This window comes from Poecilia mexicana, unplaced genomic scaffold, assembly GCF_051168715.1.
Source record: "Poecilia mexicana isolate PSO_F unplaced genomic scaffold, ASM5116871v1 scaffold_20, whole genome shotgun sequence".
In the NCBI taxonomy this organism is placed as follows: Eukaryota; Metazoa; Chordata; class Actinopteri; order Cyprinodontiformes; family Poeciliidae; genus Poecilia; species Poecilia mexicana.
Genome location: NW_028263389.1, coordinates 5,309,009 through 5,330,058, shown reverse-complemented (window position 1 = coordinate 5,330,058; position 21,050 = coordinate 5,309,009).

The window sequence follows — 21,050 nt, the reverse complement described above, 5'->3', positions numbered from 1 at the left end:
ACCACTGCCAACCTCAGCTAAGGTCAGTGTTAATCAAAAGCAAAAAAATGGTATCCATGGAAACTCTCAAGGCCAAAACCAACAATGCAAAGGACCTTCTCACATTAGCCAAACAAAATATCTTGATATTAGCTAAAACCTTTGGGAAAACAGTATGTGGACCGCTGAGACAAATGTGGATCTTTGCGAATTCTTGCGTTATAAAACATCCCAAGTTTTGAACATTTCAAAAAAGGAACAGCTCCATACATTATCACGTATCATATTTCATTAGCCACACTGATACATTCTTATGTATGGATTTGTTCGCTATATGTAACCCTAACCCTATATGCTAGTAAGACAAACCCCAAAACACCTGCAGCTGAAATTGTGGATGGAGGAGCCATGTTTCTTGTTTTATACCGTTTCTCACCACCAGGGGGCTGCATTTCATTTTGTGTACCAATTACGGCAGCGGCAGGTACGAGGTTAATCAAGGTGAAGTATGATTCTGTTCAGGTGTTAATGAGAAAAGGCAAAAAGTTTTCTACTGGTTTAGTCTTGTGTTCTGGAGGGTTTTATTTTCTCTAGATGGAAACGGCAACTTAGATTTTAGTTGTAAAAGAAATAAATGACTTTTGAAAGTGGAAAGAAGATTGTCATAGTGAACTTTGAGTGCAAAACGTGAAATAAAGCAAACAAGGATTTTAATCGCTACAGTGGCAATCGACGGTTGTACAAATCTCTCACTCAGATGGCGCTGATTAATAATGCACGCCACACTTCTTAGATTTTTTTCATCCTTGCCAAAACAAATAAATCTCCATCATTTTCTTTCCACCTTACAGACATGCTCTACTTTGTGTTGGTCACATAAAATCTTGATAAGATACATTGAAGTTCCTGGTGTTAACATTATTAGTTAATTATATATACTTTTCATTTGAGCAGAACCCCATTACCAGCAGCTAAAATGTAAAAATGTGAGTCATTTAAAATGTATTTAATTACCATTTTAGATGTATTAAGAGAGTTTAGAATACCCTGTATCTTGCTCATTTCTCATTCTATTTTAAGGTTTTTAGGTCAGGCATTTATTCCACTTTTGCTGCTGAAATTGTGACAAGGCGTGTGTGTACATGTGACCTTAGCTGTGACACAGGCTTTAATCGCGTCTTCTTAATTTGCTCTCTGAAAGGATTTCTGAAAGCCCCGCCTCGTGGTTTAATGTGCCGAGTCCTTCGGGAGCCAAAGATTACTCGCCAAAGGACATCACTCAAAAATTATTCACACATCACAAAGTGCCATCACCAGGTTCAGCTAGACAATTCAGTACTCTCTTCTGCTGCGGTGATGCTTGTTCTGAAGCCACAACAGTTTGTGCCGAAAGTCGTTAATCTTCAGTCCACATTTGTCTCTGGATGCCAAAGTGTCATTTAAAATGCTCATTTAATATATATGTATATATTAAAAAAAGTGGGGGTTTTTTCACTTTTTTGTTTTCTGCTATGAAACGGCCTCCTTTGAAAACATTTAAAGGATGAATGAAAGGAACGGCATCTATTTGAAGGCATTGTGTTCCGGCTCCGTTTTCGCCGCAACACAGCAGAAGAAACGAAGCAACAAGGTGGAACGCCTTCCCCACCTTTCATCGCTTGCTTCTCCCAACTACAAGGGAGGAGGAAGAAAAAAAAAGGAAAACCAAAACAAAAGTAATTGCAGCCTCCTATCAGCGCCAAGGTTCCGTTTTCATTTCATGTTGCGGCATACAGGCGCTGCTTATTTCCATATGAAATGCAGAGGAGCTATGCACACGTTTGGACTGTTCCTGGTATGTCGGCGTAGCGTACCGTTGGGTTTGAGCGCCTTCGTGCAAAGAGTGACGCCTCGTGATTGAGGTTTTGTTAAGAAAGCCATAGGTGTTGGAACTGCCTCTAAAAATAACCAAAACGGCTCCTCCACAAAGGAAGGCAGCTGGGGAACTGCTGTACACTGATTTTGACATGTTCTCAAAAAAAATAAAATAAAATGAAATAAAGCTGTACAGTAACTTAGGAAATGTATTTATGCTGCTTAAACTCTGTCACGTTACAAGCACAAACTACTTCGGTTTAATGCCATCGACACGGAAAACAAACAATTCCGTTTTTCTTCTACGTTTTATCCAAATGATCTTTACAAATCGTGGCGGACATTTTTGGCTAGTCCCTTTGAGTCCAGGTTACAGTACACAGATGATCAAACTGATTGAAATCTGGACTTTGACTGGGCTATTCTCACACTCAAATATGCATTGTTGCATTGTTTCATTATACCGCTTGCTGTGTGTTTAATGTTCTCGCATGAAAAGATGACCCTATAGAGGAAAAGCATCCCCACAGCATGACTCCTCCACCAACGTGTCTTATGTTCAGTTTTGGCCTGAGCGCCTTCGTCTGCATATTTGCTGTCTCTTCTACATGGCTTGAGGCAAACTGCAAATTCAATTTTTAATGTTTTGTTGTTTTTTTCCAACAATGCATCCTGTTTTGATCCCTTATAGTCTTTAAATTGCCTCTAAAAGAGCAGAACAACTTTTCTTAAACTGGGATTGAAACAGATGACTCCTCAAGTCAGTTGTCTTGTGCCGGATTTTTATTTAAGAGTATCAGAGTAAATGCAGACAAATGTATAAATATTTATATATACGCAAAAGGTCATCTTAGTCTGTTGCTTAAATCACAACTATAAAATAAACTGAAGTGTTGGTGGTTTTCCAAGGGGTAGGAATACTTTAGTAAGGTACTGCATGTATAAAGACGATGCCCAGAACTGTTTTAAGTTCTTTCTGTGGTTTTTCTTTCCACTTTAATTTGTCACGTCTGCATTTTTTTTTTTTTTTTGCTTCCTTTTCATATTTATTGAATTGAAAACCAGGCGTTAGCTGAAGGATTGATGGTCGAATCCCATCCAGAGATGCCAAAATGTTTTACTATTTGTTGAACTCTCAATGCATTGTTCATCACTAGCGTTGTTATGAATTCCACAGACTCGCTTGCATCTTATTTTCCACTAAAATGTATCAAAGAAAGTGTCCTAATTTGTATGCTTTGTATGCAGACACAGATAACTATTTCTGTAGATACATTTTTGTCGAAGAAACCTTGAACTTTGACCTTGAAGGGCTACAGATCCATGAAGGCAAACAAGCTCCGTCCTCTTACTGCCGACATTCCAGTCTAACTACCTTCCCAAAGTCACGATTGTCTTTAATCAGCTGTCCAAGAGAATACTGCTGCTCATTATGTAGGATATAAATAAGTTATCGGTCCTTTGGAGCAGTTTCCACCAACAGAGGAACTAAAGATCAGCAGCCTGGCCTTGTCAGCTGGGGAACGTGTCTGTTTTAACCCAACAGGAAGGTGAAGCCTCCTCTCAGGAAACAAGGTTCTGGTGAGTTGGGACCCAGCAGGTAATATGTGTGCAGTAAAACAAAGAGCAAGCAAACGTCAATGTTCTGAGAGAAAGAAGTAGAAAGAAGATCATTTTGATACAGCTTCTAATTTAGGTTGAAGGCAGTGTGTTTGACATGTTGGTTTTGAATTGATGGTAACTCCTGGTGTAATGTTACTATGTTTGTTTTAAACACTTTTATATTTATTTAACCAGGATGAACAAACATGTGATCTACAGTTGTGTGAAAAAGTTAGAACGCTCCAGCAAATATTCCATATTTTACAAAAATGTTTACATACTCATGCCTTAACTATTTTTTTTTTCTGAAAAATAAGGCAGATTACTTTCACTTAAACATGAAACATCAACATTGTTTTATACATTAAAAAAAAGAGAGAAATCTGTTTTCTTTCCGGGGGAAAAGTTGGCACCTTACCCCCAAACCACATTACCTCAAGGTAAGAAAGATCTGGATTTTAATAAGTCCAGGACTTTCAATGTCTTCATTGGTTGATTCTCCGGTATGTTCTAGTCCAAAGTTTGGTGCAGATGAACATTTGTGGAGCACTTTAGAGTCCTCTGACTTGATAAAGCTCTTTGCCAGCCATTTATCATTTTACCATTCATCAATCTTTTCTTTTTATTCCACTTTTTCAGAAACTGAAGATTTATTAGAAAAATGTATGCAAATAGTCGCATATACGAGTCCATTGTCATTCTTTTCCTGTTTCTCCTCCACATGATGTGTTGTACACTGACAACGGCTGACACGTCTGGGCTGCTAAGCACCGCGGTGCTGAAACAACTGCAGATGATCCAGGAAAGGATCTTGCTGATTTCACTGACATATTTGTCTCAAAGCTCATTAGTGGCACCTTCACTCCGATAGAAGTCACCGCTGTGGTTGATCTGACCCCACATCTGCATAAAGCTGAAGTGTGATAACAGTTTTTCTGTCTATCTCAGGCAAGATGTAGTGTTGATATATGCCTTTGTTACAGTGTAGTTGAATCATGGTTTATACTGCTGAAAGCAGGAGTCTCTTTAAAACAAAATTTTTTTAGTGGATTCTCCTTTTATCCACCAAAAACTGGATCCTGTCACATTAAGTTTTTCCAAATAAACTTGCTGTCCTTTACATTTTTACAGACCTCTGGTCCTTGTACATTCTCTTTGAAGTATTGCCCCCACTTGAAACTATCTCTGTCGTGACACAGTATGATATGAGATAGATAATCTGTGAAAAAAATCGAGTTCCTCTGCCTTCTAGTCAAACTAGAAACAACCAATCAGAGCCAAGAGGAGGAGGAGCTTAGCGCTGCCAATCATCTGAAAGTGAAAGGATCATGGCACAACCACAAAGCTGCTAAGACACATCTCCACCCAAGCAAACTGGTATTTCAATTCTTCAGTCCTACAAATCTGAGAAAATGTTAAACGCTAGCATTAACAAACATTTAGAAGCAAGGACTTTGGTCAGATGAGACCAAAGGTAAACGTTTTGGCCCACTTTCATAATGTCCTTGGTAGCAGAAAGCTACTGTACCTCACTGTCAACACAGCGTCTCCACAGTAAAGTATCATTAAAGATCCAGTCAAAGTCCAGACCTGAATCAACCTGGCAACCAGTGGCATGATGACTGTTGAAAATCTGTCACAGATATGCTCTATCAAATCTGATCATGAACTATTTCTTTTGAGATTTTTGGTAAAAACTCATGTTTAAACATGACAAATTCTTAAAAAAAAAAAAACTTAAAGAAGTACAAACACTTTTGGGTGAAAGCGAGAGAGGTTGGAAAAGAGTCATTCACTTATCAATGACGGCAATCAGTTTCTGTTTCTTTCTCCGAAAATAACCCTATTCCCTCATGACTCAAAGTCTCTGGGCAACTTGAGATATTTCACCCTAGTTGCATCACTTTCCAGATCTCCTCTCTCTTCTCTGATGTTTCTCGCTGGAATACAGATTTACAGATATCATAATCTAACTGTCCGAAGCGATAAAGTGAAGCAATAACTCATCTGTCCTCACGTGGCGCGGCTTCCCCCGGTCCGCGCGGACGCCTTTCCCGTCACTTCGATGCTTTATTAGCTGATGCGACCCCACCTGTTGTGAGGCCGGGCTGCTTCGGGTGATGAATGGCCTTCATGTCAGGTTAGTGGCACAGCAGAGATATAATGCGGCTGACGGGATGCGTCTTGTCGGGAGCCAAAAGGAGGGAAATTAATTAACAAAAAACAAGCGAGTACACAAATCACCGCGAGCGAGCGAGCGCGCGCCGTTTTCACTCCGTCTCACCGCTGCAGAGATTTATTTTCCATATGTCGGCTTTCCGTACCCGGATATAAAACATGTCTTATTAAAGAAACAGCAGCAAAGCTAACAAATTTTATTGGACTCGATGACTACCGGCATAATGCGCAGCTCTTCCCTCTAAAATTACGGAATAAAACATGAGTTTGGACAACAGAGTGAATCTTTTAATAAGACAAAACAGGCTTAAAAGTGTTGAAACAGGAGAGCTGAGAGGTTTGCTGAATCATTAAGGTCTCTGCTTGGAGGAAGAAACGGTTAATGAGCTGTAGCTGGAGATTCAACACTCCCTTGTTTTTTTCTCTTTGTTTTGGGTTCTTTTCGTACAATTTAATACTATAAAAAATGAGCGGCTGTCATTACAAACATTGATTTATACCTCCAGAGCTGGTATGCTGCCAGAGATTAACTAAAGCGCATCAATATTCTTCATATAGAGACATCCGCAATGGATTTTCTTCTCACTTTGCTGTCTCAGCTGCGGCTCGGGCTTTTGTTGTGTTCATTTCTTTCGGCTTTGTGGAGGGATCAGACTTCAGTCAATGTCACTGTCACTTACTGGAGCTTGGCTGTCAAAGAGATGAAACTTCATCTGCAGACTGAGATGCAAACGGGGCGGCAGGACTGTTAAGCAGAAGAGAAGGTCATCTTTTTGTATCTTCTTTTTTTATTTTTTCTCGTCGATTGAGGTTACACAACTAGTTATTAATTGCAAGTTGACATGACACTTTGTTTCAGTAATGTTATAATTGGTGTTATATATCCATGTGTTTGTTGCTGTGGTTTTTACCAGTTTTTGATTTTTTTCTCTCTCTCTTTTTGCAGGTTTAGAAACAGACTTCTAAGGTGTTGACTTGTGTTCTCTCTATGCTACCTTTCCCCCTTTTCATCCATGTGCTTCTTGATCTTTTCTCTGGTTTCTTCTTGGAACTCGCACAACATTTCTGAGTGTCACACTGCTGGACAGGACATGTTTTTGAAGAAAGTTCACATGGTAATTTTTTTTTTTTTTTTTTTACCCATTTCACAGTTGCCTTTCATCTTCCTGGACTCACTTTGCAACAACAAAAAGAGTTTTATTGGAGATAATATGGTAGACCAAGTGTAAGTGTAAGGTAAATGACACATGGTTTTCATATTTTTTTTATGATTCAAAATCTAAAATATATGCAAATATCTCATGAACTTGTGCATCTTCTACTTGGGTAAATGCCACCTTTCACTGCACTTGTAGCTGCAGGACTTTTGTACATCCAGAGCCGACGTTGTCCACTCTTCTTTGCAAAACAGCTCAAACTGAGAACGATTTTCACTTTAGCTTAGATTTAAACTTTAACTAGGCCACAGAAGCATATTCAGACCATTTCAATTGTAGTTCTGCCCCTTTATGTTTGGGGTCCTTGTCCTGCTGGGAGGTGAATCTTCATCTCAGTCTCAACTCTTTGGCAATGTCCAACTTTTTCTTTTCTACATTTATCTTTACATGTCTTCATTGCATCACCAATCACCACTGATCTAATCTGGTTTGGTTCTCTGATTAAACCTTACTGATGTTTTATAACTAATGTAAGCTAGCTGTGAACCTCTCCACTGACCTGGTGAGGGACTTGTTCTTCATGATGCTGTTTGTTCACAAATGTTTGATTTTACCATTGTGCACAACTTTGTTGCTCAATCATATAAAGCACCTGCAAAATACACCAAAGTTTGTAACTGAAACGTTTCTGAATGTGAACATGTTTAACCAGTATGAGCACTTTTGCAAGATCTAATGTAAGATATTATTGATACTCAGGTCTGTAAATCAGAACATATGTTTCTCAGTAAGCTGCACAGTCAGTGTACTTCATAAAGTTAGCGATCAGAACATCCTGCCGTATCGTACTTTCCTGCAGGATCTCAGCTTAAACTTCATTCTCTCCTCCCTAACGGATACATCTGGATATTCTATCCAAGCACGTAAATTAGACATTGACTCCTCGGGAGGGTTAAAGTCAGCATGTCTTCATTTTGATAGACAAGATCGTCCTTGCGGACTAGGAAACTCCGCGGTATGATTGACGGCCAAATTGCAAATGCAAATGAAGCAAAAACCCAGCGGGTCTGCTGTGGACTCAGCTCAAGTTGTTGGCCTCCCTTCAAGAAATTTTTTAGAAACAAGAGCAAATGGGATTCAGATTACTACCAGCGTGTGCTGGAAATGCAACATGTTTCCTTAGAGAGAAACTCAAATCAGGGGTTTTGCTCTGTAATTATTACTATTATGCTCATTTAAATTTTTTTGCTCATTAGAAACTTAGCTGCCTGACCTTTGCTGTCATTTTCAAGTTCTCCAGAGTCTCCTTTTCCTTTTTTTTCTTTTCCTTCTACTCTGCTCCTCTTCTCCAGTTTCTCCTTTTCTCAGGTGGAATTGTGGGCCGCCGTCACACACTGCATCCCATCTTCATCAGCTCCCAGCTGCTATTAAAAGCTACAATGCTCCTCCAGTGCCAGATTGCCGTTGCTCCCATGGCGTGGACTGGCCAATTTCTAAGTGTACTGCAGTGTTTTTTATTTTTGGTCTCCTTTATGACCCATCGCTTCATTTTACTTAACTTTATTCTCTTACATTTTTAGACAGGCATAGGTGGATCTCGTAAAATGTAAAGAGATGGACCTCATGGACATGTGGTGATATATTTCAGTCATAATTTCCTAATAACTATAATGGCTAGGTCTTACATTTAAAAAAAAAATCTCAAAAGCTCAAAAATCTCAATTTTGTAAAAGATTAGAACGTTACACAAGACCAAATAAAGTAAATTGTGTTTAAAAAGAAAATGTGAAATGGTCATGTTGTATTGTGCACAGATATACTCTAGGAGGTGCTAGAGAGTCTGTTTTTTTCACTGTACAAAAAAGTGCCCTTCTAAAATCTTTTTTATTATTATTGCAGTGTATTTTGTGTGGCCAAAGACAGCATGTGGTAATTGATTTGAAACACATGATGTTGCACACCTGGCAGTCACCGACACCCTCCACAAAGAAGATTGTCTTTTTTCAAAGTCTTGTATTCAAGAGTTTAATCGGAAAGTAGAGAAGAAGGAAAAAGTTTGCTCGAAAAAGGTGCAGACTTACAGAAAAAAAGCAGTGATTGCAGCCCTGACTCCCGCTGTGGTCCACACCTCATGAATCCCATCTTCCCCAAATTCTTATATGTGCCTTGTATCAGAATTTGTTAAAGATCGCAGTATCTCTGATTTTTTTTTTCTTCCTCACTTTTTCCTTCCACTAACTGCTTGGATCCAGCTCTCTGTAAACAGCCAGCTCCTTTAAAAATAGACTAAGCTAGGCAACTTACAAGTTTTCAATCCTTGCCATGATTCTGTAGACCAAAACATAACAGAAAAACAATGATAGTGATCAACATTAATAAATGTATATATAGTAAATCTATTCAATCTATAAGGAGAAATAAACAAAAAGCTGCTTGAAATATGAACAGTCTCCAAAAAAAACATCCAAAACTACTTTGACATAAATATGAAACTCATATAAGTAAAGTTGTTTATTATATCCATGTCCAATTTTAGGGTTAGTCTTATTTTAAATGTTTCCCCCCTTCCCTTAAAGAAAACAAAAACACAGATCCACATGAGGAACGTGCAAGATAATCCCAGAAAGCCTGGAGGCGACTACCAAACTGGTGACATCCTTGCTGTGGGGAAGTAAAGGTAACCACAGTAGATCTGGGTCGCTCAAAGACACAGCAGAGGTCCTACACAGTAGACCACCAGGAGAAATAAACAAAAAGCTGCTTGAAATATTAACAGTCTCCGAAAAACGTCAAAAGGAATGATGAAACTCGTAGAAATTGAGAGAGACGGGTGGAACTAAAGGAAAACACCTGAAAGAGGGTGAGAAAACTTGTCAACAGAGAGTTTTGCAAAACAAGTATGGAGAAATGGCATAAAGGCTCTAAAAACAGCAAAAAAAATTTGTAAAATAATAATTTCAAAATAAGACAAGAAGTAAGAAACAGAATTGCAAGCCTAACAGATACCGGTGGAGATACAAAATGTGTCTTGAAACTAGAGCATAACGGTAAAGTGGAAGAAAGGTAAAAACTATAACTTTTGTCAATAGAAAAAAATTTAAGAATGGCATGAAGCATTAGGGTCGTTTTAGTCCAATGACCCAGAGTGAAATTAGGTCTATCAATTTCCTGCTGGTCTCACCCAATTAGCAAATTGAATTAACCTGTGCATTATTCAGTCTCAATATAAATAGACCAAGGAACACAGCAGACAGGTCAGGGATGAAGGTTTGGAGAAGTATTCTAATTTTCTAAGTCATTGAATTTTGGGTTTTCATTGTCTGCAATCTATAATCATCAATATTACAAGTAATAAATGATTAAAATATTTTACTCTATGTATAATGTATCTACATAATATTCATATTCTTAAATTAGTGACAAAAAATACATAACTTTTAAAAATAAGACTCCCACTTTTTGAGATGTACCTGCATACCAAAAGACTCGCAGCTGCAGTTTAAATGAAATTTCGGTGGTTTTTGTGAGACATCGACTCGGTGAGGCAGGCTAGATACCAATCCTGCCGTGTGCAGTTCTTTATTCTGTGACAAAGCTTGAAAACCATGCATGGAAAACGGTCACAGACTGAGGCTGACGATACAGAAAACAAATAAGGCCTAAACAGCACAGCTGCCAAACAACAGCTTGAAGCGTATTTGAAATCGCCGAGATATGAGGGAGCTCCGCTGCGGCTTGATGGAGACAATAAAGACGAGCAGCGGTCTGAACGCTGGGCCAATAAGTGTCTTCAGCTGTCTGGGAAGAATTATGAATTTAGAGAGAACATCCACTGTGGGGACAGAACAGCTGTAATAATTCACACTGAACACAGACGACAGCTTACAATAAACAACGCGCTACTTTGAGAAATAACGCCATGTAAACACGTTTAGTCATTTAGCTCGCACGCGACATCCACGAAGCGCCGCAGTGATAGCGAAATCCCATTAATTAACACTGGCTATTTAATGTGAAATATTTAATTAGCTGGAAGACATTAGACGGTACTCATAAGAGGACTAAAAATGAGATTCTGCTAAAATATATTCCCAAAAATCTTTGATTTTACTTTTCCCCTTCAGATTTAATTCAATTTCGGAAAGCAGAGCAGAGGAGCGGTAGAAGTTCAGCAACCTATCGCTGGTCTTTATCACTATCATAATAACAGAGGGGAGAGTAATTCCTCTGATAATGAAATCTGACTCCGCAGACTCACCGCCCCACTTGACATGCTGCCTGCGTGTCACTTTTTGGGGGTAAATTAATCATTCCAGCTGTTATTTACATTCTCTGTGTCCACTGTTGTATCAGCCAAATTATTGTCATAAATCTCACTCATTCTGGAGCCTCTTCAGTCGGAACAAGTGGGGAAGGCCCAGGCGCGTGCTCGCGGTCCGCCTCGTCAAAAACTTTTGGCCTCGAGATGCTTTCTCTTCTAGTTTGCACTGACTAACGCTGACAGCAATATAAGGCTTTACAAGACTTTAATGAGCCTCTTCTTTCCAAGAAAAACCCCTGATGATTAAACACACGCAACCAAACAAGCTCACTGAAACACTATAAATGCAAATTTGGGTTGCTGCATTGCAAGTAGAACCCCATTTGCATGGAGAAAGCCGTACCCTTACTCATTTCTATCTTAATTAAAAGGGATGCGCGATACAGGGAGACAGGGGAGGGGCGGGGAGATGGAGCTTTAAAACATTTAAGAATGGCCTCTTTTTTTTGTTTTAGTTTTATTTTAATACACTGCACAGTCCTTTAGAGATGTATCTTAAAAATCTCAAACGCTTCTAATTCTAGATTTACAGTCACCTGAAACATTTTCTACGTTTCATCATTTTAAAGTGGGAAGTATTGCTTGTTTTCCAGGCACACAGTGTCATTTTATAGCACAATCAAATAACTATGTTGTTTAAAAAAGTTGCTAAAAATTGCTATATATAACAAATATGACTTTTACTTTGGAATTTAATGCCTTGAAATTGGACCTCTGTTGCTTTAAAAACTCCTGCTCATTCTGAATCTCCGCCTTCAGGAAGTCATCACATCGCTCCCCTATTAACCCTTTATCAACGTTTTTACTGAGAAGTAGCTCGTACAATGAGCTCAGCTGATGCACAGTTCCATCAGGTGTTTGCTAATTGCTCTTGGCTAGTCTGAAGGAGCCGTGTGGAGAAGTTGGGGGAGTAGAAACTCTGAAGCTTGAAAACTGCAGCACCGAGGAGGAGCTTTGTCTGGAAGGCGGGACTAGGTCCACCCAGGCGTTTTCCACAGCTGAATGGTTGCCATGGGAGATTAAAGGATTTCTCAAACATGCATGGAAGGATCAAAGCAACACTCCAAGTATGTTTTCCATGAAGGAATAACATCATAAAAATCTATTTTACACAATACTGCCCCTTTAGTGTATTTTATTGGGTTATTAGGCAAGAGGAGGGTTACTGATGGAGAAAAATCATATAAAGTTCTGTTTGACCTTATTAGATGAGATTAAAATTGAGCTCATTGGAAAATGTTATATGAAATGTAACTCTGTACCCCTCCTGAAAAACATCGTTCCCGCTGTTAGACAAGGTGCTGGCACATCTCACAGCTATCTTTTAAAAGGAAAAGCTGTCAGCCACAATCAGCTGATTCAGCAAATTAGTTGATCAGATGGATCAGTCCAGTCTACGTCTGCACTGATAAAAAAAAAAGAAGAAAAAAACAAGAAACCTGTAAGAGGAACAAAATGCATATTAACCTGTTACCATTGCACTTTTCTTTTTTTTATTTTTTTTAATTTATTTATTTTATTCTTAGCACCTCATTGTTTCCCCATCTGTGTGATCCTTCACCCGCTATGGCTTGTGACACCGACAAATGAAACCCGGAGCCGCATCTCTCAGGGCTGGTGCTCAAAAGTCAGGGAGAGGGATCACCAAAAATGATCAGGACTGATCCTTTCAATGGGAAACAAACGCGCGGGGCTGTTTCATCAAATAGTCCTGTCATTCTGATCAGCGCGAAAGCAGTGCGCCGTCTAAAAACGGCTCGCTGCAGGAAAAGGGCAAAATAAAAGAAAAAATTTGCATAATTTAAGAATACGCTCAGAGCGGAGCGGCTTGAAAGTGGCGCTCGTCCAACCTTCTGTAAACGGAAACAAGAAAACCAAAACTTCAGACTTTAGAGGCAATTAAAAAGTATAAACTTTTGATTCCGGCGCTCCCTCCTTTTAGATCCCTGCCACAATCGACCTAAAAGATGTGAATGCAAATCATTTATTTAGCAGTAGAAATGAGCTCTGAAAACCTATCAGTGTCGGATTAGGAAGAAGGGGCCTCGTGGCGTCCTCTGCTAATTCTGTACAGTGCTTATACTGAATTTTTAAATACTTTGACTTCCAGCCAACGTTATTTTTTCAATCGCTTGACAAACTTGTTGGCAATGCAGCTCTCCGCCAGCTCTGCGAGTTGTCAGGAGTGTGCGGGAAAGTGCTTTATCTCCTTCAGTCCCCGGCCCTCTGCTGAGAACACTTGTCCACCCACACAAGTTTGGTTCGAACAAGTCGGACGAAGCGCATTGTTTGACTTTCTCTTGTACATCTGGAGCTGCTACAGCACCCTGTAGAAGTCCTGGTGGCACAGTCAATGTTTTCACCCACAACGATTAGTGAATTTCACCTCCGGGTAAATGTGACGAATCAACATAAAGCAGCCTCTATATTTCCTGTCTGCAAAAAACAAACAAAAAAAAAACATCTGGGAAGTGTGAAATGATTTGTGTTCTGCACCCGAGTCAAGTCCAAAGTGAGCCGTCTGATTTCAATCGACGGCTCGTAAACAGGGCTTTTGCTGAAGTGCAAAAATGTGGATCAGGTGTGTTAAAGCATGGGGAACATCTGAAACACTGACCTAAGTATCCCCCTGTAGCTCCAGTTGCATGTTTAAAGGTGTCTTGAATTTTGCATGTGGGTCAAAAAGCTCGTTCTCTGGACACTACTTCCACAAGTTTGCTCTGATTCTGATCTTCCTGTGGCAAACTGCAAAGACATCTGGTTCCTGTCTTTTTAAAACGTATCAGAGTAATTAATATAAACGTATATCGCATTTTTCCACAGTTTTATATATGTAAAAAAAAAAAAGCCTACGCTAGGGGTGGTCATAGCCTGTACATAAAAATCAAGAAACTGCACAATTCTTTATCAGTGTGGCAGCTCATGCCGCCCAAGAGGAGAAGCCGCCCTGGGCAGCCACCCACATTGTATCAGAAACTGCTAATGCTTCCACTTTACATAATATAAATTACTATTGTATTAGTCATAATACTAATACTCAAAAACGTAAACAGTTGCAGTTGTGACATTTAACTATAAAAATGTGAAGAAAAGAAAAACTTTAGTAGCTGTGAATACTTTTGTAAGACAATGTACAACAACACTATCAGAAACACAGTTTATTTGCATCATAGCAAATTCTGTTTATGCCTTATCAAAGTTCCAGCCAGAGCTTGGTGATGTTTGTTGTTTGTCATATTCCCATATCTACTTAGAGAAAAAGAACAGAAGAGGAAAGATAGGAGAAAGGCAATTTCTTTGGATATCTGAGAGCAACAAATCCAAAACTGTGTCAGTGGCAACCAAAGCACTGACAGCTGGTATAAGAAGTGAAAAGAGAATTGTTTTATGCTGTAATGCTACAAACAAACTAAAAAAAAGAAGCAGTTTAATCATTTTTACACTGAAATAAGAAGATAACCTATTTACATATAATGTCCTGTTTGGTGTTTGACTTCAAATGTTTCTTCTGGGAATTGTAGAAATTGTTCTGTCAGTAAAGATTCGCTGAAAAACCTTCATTCATCGACTCAAAACTGAAGTCAACAGAAACAAATTTTAATGAGGGAGTCTGAAAACAGGAATTTAGAAAATAATCAAAAAAAGATGTAGAAACATTGTGTTTGGGGCTTTGATTCAATTTCTGGTTTCTGACTTTCCACCAAAGCCTCTTACTTGATTGCCTCGGTTTTCTGCTGCTGTCAAAGCAGCAATCCATCAGATAAGCATCGCTTATATCACTCATTCTGTAATCACCCTCTACGTACTGTAGGTTGTTCGCTCGCTCATTGACGGCGGGGCTGAGCCTCCGGTTACGACCCTCCACTGATAAATCTGGTTTACGGGACAGATGGATGGATACTTACAGTTACAGTTCTTTTTGCCACGTCCATTTGTTATGTTGTGTCTTTTATGGATGCGGTTTTGTCTGCTTTTTAAAGCCAGCTGACTGGTTGTTATTATTTCTGTGATTGGATTTGATTAGATTTTTTTTCTCCTTAAACTTGCAGTCTAGTTCTGGGCCATTCACCAATTTGAAATATGACGAAGGATTTTCTCTGCATGACTCAGCAGGACTGATTATCCTACTTTAACACATACAGATTCCAACTCATTTTACTCATTACAACTGAACTGCCAACGACAGAAAACGATTTTATTGGAACAAGTAAGGGAGAGCTGCTGGTTTTGAGTTTTAAAAAAAAACTGAACTTTGAATATTGTAACCGATGTCGAATGTTAAAATTGATCTAGTTTTGCAAATAAAACAATGACTTTGTACTTTATCCTTCTAATTCAGCTTCCTGTCTCACACAGCATGTGTGACACTAAACTGTAACATTTACCTTTTTAAAAAATAAATGCTCATGTCAAATTTAATGACCAAAGCAGAATTTATTTCTTTTCTCTCTTTTTTTGCACTTTAACAACTCATAACAACTGATATGATTTAATTTGTATTTTAAAAAGTACTTAAGAATATTACTTGCACTTTAAATGTTAACTATGTTAAAATCCTGTTTGTTTTTTGGGGGATGGTTATGTGCAGCAATTTCAATTTTTTTTGTAAGACATCGTCATGGCAAAAGTACAGCTTGAAAAAAATTTGGCTGGAACATTTTGAAAAAGGTGTTGCAAAATCAGTCATTTTAGTCCGTAAACAGTTAAAAGAAACATCGCAACACACTGGAGGGACTGAGCGAATGTGCATGTTAACAAATAAAAGCTGCAAATCTGTTAATTTGGAGACTGGAGCTGCTTTTCAAGCATTAATTCACCATTTCCACTGAGCTTTTCTGTCTCCATTCATCCGTCAGAGCTCTTTGCTGCCGTGGCCCGATCATGTTCATTTTGTTGTACGTCTTGTAGTCCCCAACCTGCTCCTCCCACACACTAGAGTAAAGAAATTGAAAAAGAAAAAAAATCCATAATTCTGCAGACCTAAACTGGCTGACACTAGGTTAAAAAAAAAATAAAAAAAATAAAAAACACCTTTCAAACCCACAAAAACATGACTTCCACTGACCTCTGGTGTAATAGCTTTGGCCTTGGTTCATGTTGCGACAACGTTGATGCAGGGCAGCAGCTGAGGAAACGTCCTTTCCCAAACAAGCGGAAAACAGAAGCAACAAAACAGACTTTTTGTTCAAAAGAAAAGAAAAAGAGTTTTCACTGAAATGAATTCCCAAATTAAAATCACACATTGCTGAAATGATGAAACACAAACTCAAAAATCACTTTTGCTCATATGTATGCTTCCTATATAAAGTTTTCCAAACTTTACAGTTTACTTATGTTACTCGTATTTATCACAACTCAACTTCTAGTAAAAAAACAAACAAAATAAAAACAGAAATGTAAGATGAGAGGGATAGGACCGGGGGGCTGGGGGGGGAGGAATCGCTGCACCTGCTTTGCATCTATCCTAAAAACACCCTCCCTGAAACCCAAATCTGCATATTCATGTGATAATAAACTATATCCACCTCTGTGGTGTATAATTCATTGCGGTAACAGAGTTGGGTAGGAAACTCCTGTGGCTTTCAGAGAACTAATTTGCATGCATATGCGCATTACAGCAGCGAGCGACGGTTTACCAAAGAGCTCAGACACGTCGAGAGAAAACGGAGAGCGGTGCAGAACAGCAGAAAAACGTCTGAAAAAAGGAAACAGAAACGCAAGGACGTTTTTGGACATGCAGCATGTTAGACCTATATTCAGTTCTAGCATAGGGCTCCACCTGTAGCTTTCAATTTAAGAGGGCATTTTAATGCTACTTTGTTTTAGATATACTTGAAAAGTAAAAAAAAATTTTTTTTAAAAGTGTTAATGAACTTAAGAAAAAACCATGATGAGATCTAAAATTAGTTTTGGCTACAGTACTCACTAGCACTGTAGTCGGTACAGCTTGAAAGAAATTTGTCTGGAACATTTTGAAAAAGGTGTCGCAAAATCAGTCATTTTAGTCCGTAAACAATAAAAAGAAACTGCATCAACCCTGCATCGACACTGTCGCAACCCTAATTCAGCTTAAGAATTGGGATATTGACAAATGCCTGTTCTTAAACGGTACAGGGGACAAAATACTACTTTACTAGTTTTTAGTCCTGCAAATGTAAAGAATTTACCAATTTAGCACAACTCCTCTCCAGTGAACGTTTGGTCTTTCGTCAAACACGTGAGAGTTTATGTGAAATATCATTCAAGTTGTATATTTACATTTTACTGAGTGAAGTGCCCTGCGGGGGGAATCAATCATGAACAGGTGTAAATGTTCACCGTTTGTAATTCAGCATCCCAAGGGCAGCCGCGGAGATGAGAGAAAACATCAGCTGAATTCTGAACATACATCATATTTTTAGCAGCTGCAGTAGAAATGGCAGCAGTCATGACCATTAGTAATCAGAGCAGTAGTCGCCGTTTGCTGTAAAAAAAAAAAAAAAAAGAAAGAAAGAAAGAAAAAAACCTTCCTGATGTTAAATGCCAGGCTGCAGCATTTTAACAAAAGGCTGCAGGCTTCCCAATGAGATACCAACGTCCTTCTGTGGAAAGTTGGGAAATCTGGGACACAGACTTAACAAAATCCACGAGCTCCGGCCAAGAGAATCAGCAATTAGAGGCAACTTTTATTTTAACCAAGACTTTAACATTTGCTCTCCATAAATCCCATGATTTCAAGCAAAAGATGTACAGCTGGTACTAGATGTACAAATGAAAAAATGAAAAAAAAAAAACATATAATGAGATAAAACATGTTTAGGATTTTCCTTTGTTAGCATTTTTATTAAGCTCTGAAATTTACACCACACTTCCTTCATTTCTGGTGTCATTGTCTTCAAACTCAGTGACAATTGGGTTGAATGTTTTCTTCCACTGTTTCCACAGTCCCTCCTTTTCTGCTGGTATGTTGTTTTTAGGCTTGCAAGCCTTCGTCTTAATGAGCTTTATGACCAAACACTGATTTCAGTTTATTAACAGAACATGTCACTAAAAAGGAAAACTAACAATATAAACCTTTCCCGCCAATTTTACTGTATTTTTACTGTATTTTCTTCTATTTTGTATTTTGACGTTATCATCTGGTCTTCCCCGAATTTTTAACGCACACTGTAATCTTAGTTTATGGAAATTCTTTCTCCCATTATGCCGACATTTAGCAATTTGAAATAATGTTTTGTTCTATGTATGTTAGTTTGCGTCTCATATGCATGATACCATTTTACCAGATGAAATGGTAAATCATATCAACACTGTATGCAAGAGACATATTCTTGTTCCTTCATAAGACAAAACATGGCCGGTGTTATCTTTGCTGCAAGAAGCATTCAACGCCCTGGTAGAGAAACAACACTCTACCCGAGGCTGTTTGAAGAAAATCTGCCTCACTTTTACATGCCAGTCACTGCTGCTGAAGCCCCCTGTTGTTATCACCTCACCTAAACCCCTGTTGCATTTCTCCTCCTCCTCCTGACTCCCCGCAAAACAATCCATTTACAATTATGCTGGGTCAGTGGAAATCAAGAGGTGGGGACGGCTGGAGATTCTGACAGCATTAGGCAGCTGGTGTATAGCAAAGCTGCCCTCTGCATTCAAAAAGACATGCTTGAACGGCCGTCATCATCACATAAAAATCCCTGTTTGCTGCATGGTGTCCAAATGCTCCATCAGAGTATCCAGATTATTGGTCCAGGCCGGACAGGACACGATAAGAAGACAGCGCGGACGATGAGGAATCCCAGTCAGAATGGAACCCATTTGTGGTTTCCAATACATCCCAGGTTTTTATTTCGTGATAGAGTGTTGCAATTTACTTTCACGCCGTGGCCACGTTTTTACTTAACCTTCCTCGTTGTATACCTCTCCGGATCCTGATTTTCTATATTCTCCTGTATCACCTCTGAGCGTCCACGACTGAAAGTCATCACAAGCTCCCGCCTGGGCTGCCACGGAGAAAAGGAGTACAGGAAGATTCGGTTGTAGCAATTTGTTCAAATTACGAAACAGCTGTCGAAGAGCATCGTTTTTCCAGATAGTCTGTAAATAACAAAATATATTGAACAGTGAGTACAAAAAGTATGTGAAACAGTCAAGTAAGTGGCTAAAAACTGAGAAATCTTAATGGGGCAGTATTGTGTTTTAATATTCTTACCAGCGCTTCATTGAGAAGTAATTCATGGATGAATGGTTGCCATGGGAGATTAAAGGATTTCTCAAACATGCATGAAAGAATCACTGCAACATGAAGGTTTTTCATGAGGGAATAACTTTATAACATGATGTATTTACATAATACTTACCCTTTAAGAACATATAAATAGATGAGTTCTGTCAGATTCATGTGTAAAACTTTTAATTTCAATAATAATTTTATTATTGACATGATAAATGATTCTCAAAATGGCTTACAATTTTGAGACTCATGCAATTCCGTGCAGTTTTGCAAAACTATTCCAAAAAGTCCTTGTGAAATATAAAAATTACAAAGTGTGACACCTTTTGCAAGTTACTGTACACTATGCACACAGAAACGTTCAAGGTTGTGATGTATTTTTATTTTGTTTGTTTTTTTATGTTTGCTAAAGGCAATTCAGCGAAAATACCTCCAATGCATTCTGTTTAAACTATGGATGGTATTGAAATAAACAGGCTGAAAAAACATGTTTTTTTATTATTTCTTTTTTAAAATAGATTCTACTCGTGGCTCTGATATCAACAAAGCACGCGCTTTTACAGAAACAAATGAAGTCTGAAAGCAGCTCCATTTCTAGATACCGAAAAGTTCAATGATTTTTTTTTTCCCCACTGTGGATTTGGTTTTCTAAAGGAGTATTTCTATTCTCTGGAGGTTTCACCAAAAAAAAAAAAAAAAAGATTGTGAGGACATTGTGATGCAGAAAGGCTCCCTTTTCTTTTCATCCCCTCTCTGCCCTTGTCTCTCCCCTTTCTGCTCCCTTGCATTTTTACCCTCTTCTTCCTGTTGTTAAAAACGTGACTCTCCCAATTCTTCCATACGTTTTTGATCATCTTCGCTGCTTGCGCCAACGAGGCTTCATTAATTATGCCTTACAGACACTCAAATTTATTTCTAAACACAGTTTTGACCATAAAAAAGAAATTTGTGGAGAAATATTGATTATTCCAAAGCTGGAGTTATTACATGCGGTGCTCTTATCTCCATAAGCTGTAATTGGATCCTGGACATTTTCTTTTCGCTCCACTTCCTTGGTTTAGCACCAGTTTATCACACACAGTGTCGAGGAGAGTTCCAGTTAATAAAACTCTGTATTTATGTTCTTAGCATGTAAAGGGCAACACTGGAGATATATTGACTTTTGCTTTGGTTCTTCATCTGCTGGAGTGAATCACATTGAAGAGAGGATGGAAAATGTCAGGATGCTCTTCACCACACAACAGCGGAGGTGTAACGGTACACACACACACACACACACGCACACACACACACACACACACACAAACACTTGTGCTGAATATATCCGGTGCTACCCTGTCGGTCTTGAACACACGTGGTTTCAGATAGAATTGTGTCATAACTGCATGTTTCTGTGTGGTACAACAGACCCATTCAATAAATTACAACATTGAAAAGTCCATTTGTTTTTGGGAGCTTCGTCACCAACTGAAGCACATTAGATGGATTAATTACTCACTGATGGATGTTTTGAAAGCTTTTAAAATTAGAATATTACATCAGATGTAGCCTTAATGAAAAGGGTGTTTAACACCTGCTTAAAAGATGTCAATTTTCGAGCGGGATTTTTAATCTGACAAATAAGTCTCACCGAAATGCGTATTCTAATTTATTGATTGTACATGTGCAACAAAACCAAACAAACCCGAGAGGACTCCCAGCTATCACTAAGCTCTGCTATTTGGGGACATCAAGGTTTTGAAGAAAGAAA